Source organism: Sphaeramia orbicularis, chromosome 4, assembly GCF_902148855.1.
Source record: "Sphaeramia orbicularis chromosome 4, fSphaOr1.1, whole genome shotgun sequence".
NCBI classification, from domain to species: Eukaryota; Metazoa; Chordata; class Actinopteri; order Kurtiformes; family Apogonidae; genus Sphaeramia; species Sphaeramia orbicularis.
In genome coordinates, this window is record NC_043960.1 from 51,369,465 (window position 1) to 51,375,464 (window position 6,000).

The window sequence follows — 6,000 nt, forward strand, 5'->3', positions numbered from 1 at the left end:
GGTACCATAACACAGCTGTGAGTGAACAAAGAGCTTTACACTTTATTCATGTGATTAGTTGGTGGTTTTGGGTAGTCCTGTTCTCTTCCCATTCCTGTACAGAACTTGTGCTCTGATAGGACTTCCACCTGCTGTTTAGAGTTTGAGACATCAACACCACATAGAACTTCTTTAAGTGGATATAAGCAAGGAGTGTGGAAGCAGAGGTGTATAGTCGCTCTGTTGTGTGTTCTTAAAATGACAACTGTCACTTGTTGTAAATATAAGTTTTCTCTGACTGATACTCAGATATATGTGAGGGATGTACCTTGATGTTCTATGTCCCCTGGTATCAAACAGAAGGATGATTGTTCAGGGCTACTGTAGAAACACAGTGTACAGACCTGCACCTTCTGCAGGTGGACATGTCTCATTCTGTTATTTTTGTGTGATTAAACTATTAGTAAATATTATATCAAATTCTCATTAATCATTCATCAGACATTTTGCACATGCTTGTTTATATACAGCTGTGCAGGGGTTTAAGGGCACATTTTATTAGACTTTCAAGAATTTTAATAATCGGAATTATTCTATTTTATCCCAGATAGCAAATATTTTGGCAGTATTATGGCATACATTTGGCATTTTTGACTTTCTTTTGGCATTATGAAACCTTTAGGCTTAACTGTGGTATGACTAAGGTTATTCATAATAGATATGAAGGCACCAGCAATATATGGCCGAGTTATGGTATATGTGTGGTTACCCAAAAGACTGGGCAAAGAGCGGGATCAAGTGTAGGGATGGTATGGCATGTTTATGGTGAAACAGAAGATCGACTAAAGAGTGGCAACATCTTATTCCATATATGGATGTGTTTTGGTTGTGTTTTGGCATATTTCTGTAAAACCAAAACACTGTGCAAAGAGCGAGAATTTCTACCCAGAAGAAAACTCTACTTCATTTTAAAAGCATGATCAACATAAATTTTGGGTGAATTTTGGCTTCCTTTTGGCCTCTCTTTGGGTCAGTTTTGGCTACTTTTTGGCTGGATTATGGGGATTTTGGGCTTTTCTGGGACAATTATGACTGTATTTTGGAAGTCCGCAATTAGTTTTGGGTGAATTTTGGCTTCCTTCTGGTTTGATTTTGGCTTGCCTATTTTGGGCCATTTAGGGCCCATACATCCATTCAGAACTTTGCCAAATGCCAGTTTTGGGCCAGATTTAAGCCATAATGATTTTGCTATCTGGGATCTAATCTTGAATTTTTCACCATCATACATTTTCATTTAACTTATATGAGGTAATAAGAACAGTCTGAAAACTACATCAGCAGACATTAACCCTTAAAGACCCACATAAATTTTTTGTCAAAATTTCCAAATGATTTATCACCGTTTATTATAATATTATCCTCTGAATTTGTCATTTCCCTATATTTAATTTACTGATCATGTAGATGTTCATTAAAGCTCAAAGTAAATTCAAAGGTTATTTATATCAAAACAGAGAAAATTGAAGAAAAAGGGACTTTTCAGTCAAATCTCTCATTAACTGATCATAAACCCAGTGTGTCCATCCACTGTCATTGATCCAACTCCATGGGTTTTACTGGTGAATTAATGATGTAGAAGATGACAGTGTTTCCACGGTAACTATTGAGCCTGTGAACGTCCAAATGGGTCATATCTGATGACAATGAAAAGATGACAAACTGCATTTTATGCCAATTATTTACATGTATTGATCGGATTAGTGGATCAACAGGTATTAAACATTTACATCAGTAGATGCCTTTGGTTGGTGGTGAATGTTTGGGTCTTTATGGGTTTAAAAAAAACACACCTTGATTAATGATGACCATCCGTCCATCCAGGAAGACGACAAGAGGACAAGTAACAGGTAACTTCAGGTGTTCTGTGAATTTGTGCATGTGAAAACGTACTTTTCTCTTGTCCCACACGATACTGACTCATATTCCAATCTGTTTTCTGGAAGGTCTGTCAATTACTGCCCTCTTCTAATTGCAGGGGGTTGGTTTCATCCAGACACATTCAGTAAAACTCTGTCCCTTTGTACAAGCTTAAACAAAGCACCTGATTGCCTTGGCATGCATATCAGGGTGACTCCCTGAAGAGATGAGCCAAGGCGCTGCTCTAAACCAGTCCGATGTCATTCCTGTATCAGGCACAGCTCAGAGCGCCCTGGGCCAAACGGCCGGCTTCACTTTTACAGCCACAATGAGAATGTTTCCTTTTGTCCGCATGCCAACATTCAGGAGCTGTTAGCTTCTGCAGCTAAACTCCAACACTTCAAACGTGACAGTCACTCCTCTGCACACACAGAGAATTAACCTCTGCAAGGTTCAGCTTAGAACTAGCACAAGAGCAACCTGAGACGATAGACATTTATGTTACTACAGCGAAGAATGAACAGCAGTACAGAGGTTTCTGTAAAGACATGATAAAGTCAGTCCTTCAGGACAGAAGACAGGAGCATCAGTTTGACAAGTGTGAAAAAATTACAGCAATGTTGAAAACTATGTTCCGCAAAGAAATCTGTAGAATATTTTAGCCTGTATGGTGCAAAACACAATAAAAAGATCCTTGGAATCTGGATGGATTTCAGTTTTCAAAGGGCCAAAGGCAAAGCTGAAGCTCAACCCGATGATCTGATAGAATCAGATGGGTCAGGCTTACTGTGGAGAACCTTGGTCAGTATGGAGTCACACATTACGGAGCCTAAAAGTCTTATGTTAAAGTATCTGGATCTTTGGTGGAAGTTACTGACCCCCTGTCCTCTGGGCCAAAGATGAAAAGAACTATCCAAACTGTTACCAGCAACAAGTCCAGAAGCCAGGGTCTGTCATGGTCAAAGGTCATTGTCACTTCCGGAAAGTACATTTAGATTTTGGATCAACAAGTGATTAAGTCCTACTCACTGTCTTTAGGTTTAATTGAATTTCAGCATTGTAACTTTTTCTTATGTGTGATTTGTGAAAACGGCTGATGTAACCTTAACAGATTATGACTTGTCTATGACGTGTCACAGATTAGAAACAAATATGTTGAGAGTGTCTGTGATTAACACACAGTGTATGGGTCAAATGATGACACTATCATATAAGAGTGACTGTATGAGCTGTAACATATTATTTACTCTCCAGACTTAAATACAAATTTCTATATATACAGTAAGTGGCTTTTTGGTTTTTGTTCTACTGAGGGTTGGATTAGTTTAGTATCTGACAGAATAGTTCTCTGACTACCTCTACCGGTTTTTCCTGAAGATGTGCCCGAGGACTTAATCAGGCTTGGTTGAAAAACGTAATAAAAAAAAAACATGCAAGCAGAGTGGATGACTTTGATAAATAACTAGGAGTAAGAGTACAGAGAGAGAGTGTGTGTGTTTTTCTTCTTGGTATAATTTATATTTATAAGTCCAAAAGGTTTAGAATGAGAGAAACCTGAGGGGAACGGGTGTCAGCCTCTCTCTCTCTCTCTCTCTCTCTCTTTCTCTCTGTAAGAAGTGGGTGTGTCTTCATGTCTCAACACGGCGTCCTCCAGTTGATAGACAGCCTCACTCACCCTTTTACCTGCCAGGTGAGACATGGGAAAACACTCAGTCCTCTCTGACTTCATTAAACTCACTCTGCTGTCAATGAATTCTGCAGCGTCTGTTTGTGGATCCTAGATAACCCAGGACAGGTGAGTCCACTTACCCGCTCATACATTGTGTTTCTGTGTACAGGTGTGTGCCTCTGTGTTGTTATGTAATCATCATGGAAGGCCAGGCTCTGTTGCATGTTTGTGCAGTTTTCAGCTCCTACACCTGTTACTGCTGCTCTAACAGCCTGAACGTCAAACGTTGTTTGTAGTTGTGTGAACTGCTCTGTAAGTGTGTGTGTACTGGCTGCATGTTGCTCATGACTCTAGTTCCACTGTCACATTGTTGAAATGTAAAACTGTGTTTCTCTTCGCAGGCAATCAACAGTTGTGTTACCCGCACAGCTGGAAACTTTGCCTGGGAATTTCTCTGCTTTAAAATTTCAGTCATTGTTTCTGGTCGTGTGTGTAATGTGCATCTAAAACTAAATTTGGAGGAGCTGTGGACTGAAGGTTTATCAAAAAGAGACAGTGTCAAACAATAGGAGATACTTCGTGTTATGTTCTCACTTTCAGTACAATTGTATGAGCAGTAAAGGTAAAAACACAAATCTGCATTGTCATTATAGAGGCTGTTCAAACCTGTGAAGACAAGCCACACTGTGAACTTCACCTCCGACCTGCCCATCAAAACAGCACGTAAAAGCGATATGTGTCAAATTCACCCCCTGTAAAGGTGACGCGTCTTCAGTTTGATTTAGAAACTGTTGTGAATCTGCCAGTTTTCTCGTTATGGGGGAGTAGCTTCCAGTAGTTTAGGTTGTGACACATCCCAGAGAGGGCACAGCAGTGGTGTTACCACATGCACACAAACCATTAGTATGTTTGGTATGTTGGTGAACCAGATCCACTCAGCTCTTCCCATCCTGCTGAGGTCGATGGGTGTAACTCTGTACGTTCCTTCAGAGCAGCATGATTAATTCACAACGCAGACAATAAAAGATGATACGCCGCTGACAGTAAGTACTTCATACAAGGAAGATTCCGCACCAGTAATAACACACTGAACACCTGATTGGGAACACAAGAAAAATAGAATTTAAGAGTCAAGGTGTTTTTTTTTTTTTTTGGTGTAAATACCCTCATGAACACAGATGCAAATGATCTTATCTGTTTAATTGCATCTCATTAAAAAACATGGAAAAATACTTCTACTTCCTGTTGAAATGAAACGTCACAGAGTAGCAGTTAAAGTTTCAATAAGTAGAAAATATACAGCAGAGGCTTAATAGGTCAGGTGCATTTTAAAAACATATATATTTTCATATTATTCTTTTTCAACTGTTATCCTTAACGTTTGTGTGAAATAAAGCTTGCAGCACTTTATGTGCAAGTAGTTGGAGGTGTATTGTAGTGGTTGACTGAGAACAGGTGACAAAACAGGTACAAATAACAGATTATCACCAGCCTTCATGAAAAATACATGTACTGTGTTTTGACTTTATCAGAAATGTGAGTTGAACATATAACTTGAATAATCATACATAAATCAATAAATAAATTAATATGAATGACATCAAATGAATCAATAAACCTGGAACTAAACATTAAATAATTACTGGGGTTTTCTTCTTTTTTCTGTTATTATTGTTCCTCAAAGTCAGCATCTCCACTTTAGTAGCCTGTTAATGATCCACTGGCTGCTATTGGAGTATAAAGTGGTACTGATACGATCTGTCTCTAGTCTATTGAGATTTATCAGAGTTTTTCCTGAATCTGAGGAAGGTCTCAAAGTGAGGGGTTTCGGGTCCTCTAGCAAGAAAATGTCTGCAATAATAATAATAATAATAATAATAATAATAATAATAATAATAATAATAATAATTTCATATTATTTTGGACTATTACGATTACCATATGTGTAAAAAAAAAAAAAAAAAAAAATCAAGCAGAGAATCAAGAAGATATAACCCCACTACACACACAAAAAAGATCATAATTACACTCACTTGAGACTAACTTGTCTCTATATGATGAACTGAGAGCCCCTTTGTTTGATGACATGTTTATCCAAAATCCTGATATGTTCTGGAGCACTGATGATGACAAGATGAAACGGTTGTGTAGTTCAAATGTATATACATTTGCATTATTTGTTTGTAAAGCCTGGAAAAAGCAGCAGATATGTTTGTTTAAATAGGTCAGTACTTGTTTTGCTCATATATATTGTGCCTATTGTCTGGTATTGATTTTTGGTTTGTATTTTTGGTGTCTTATAAGTCCATGTAAGAGCTGGGCATGTTCTTAATGCAAGACACAATAATAAAAATATTCATTTATTTATTGTCATTTGTATAATATACAGTGTATCGAAGTTGCTAACAGGAAATGTTTTCATGTAAAAATACTAC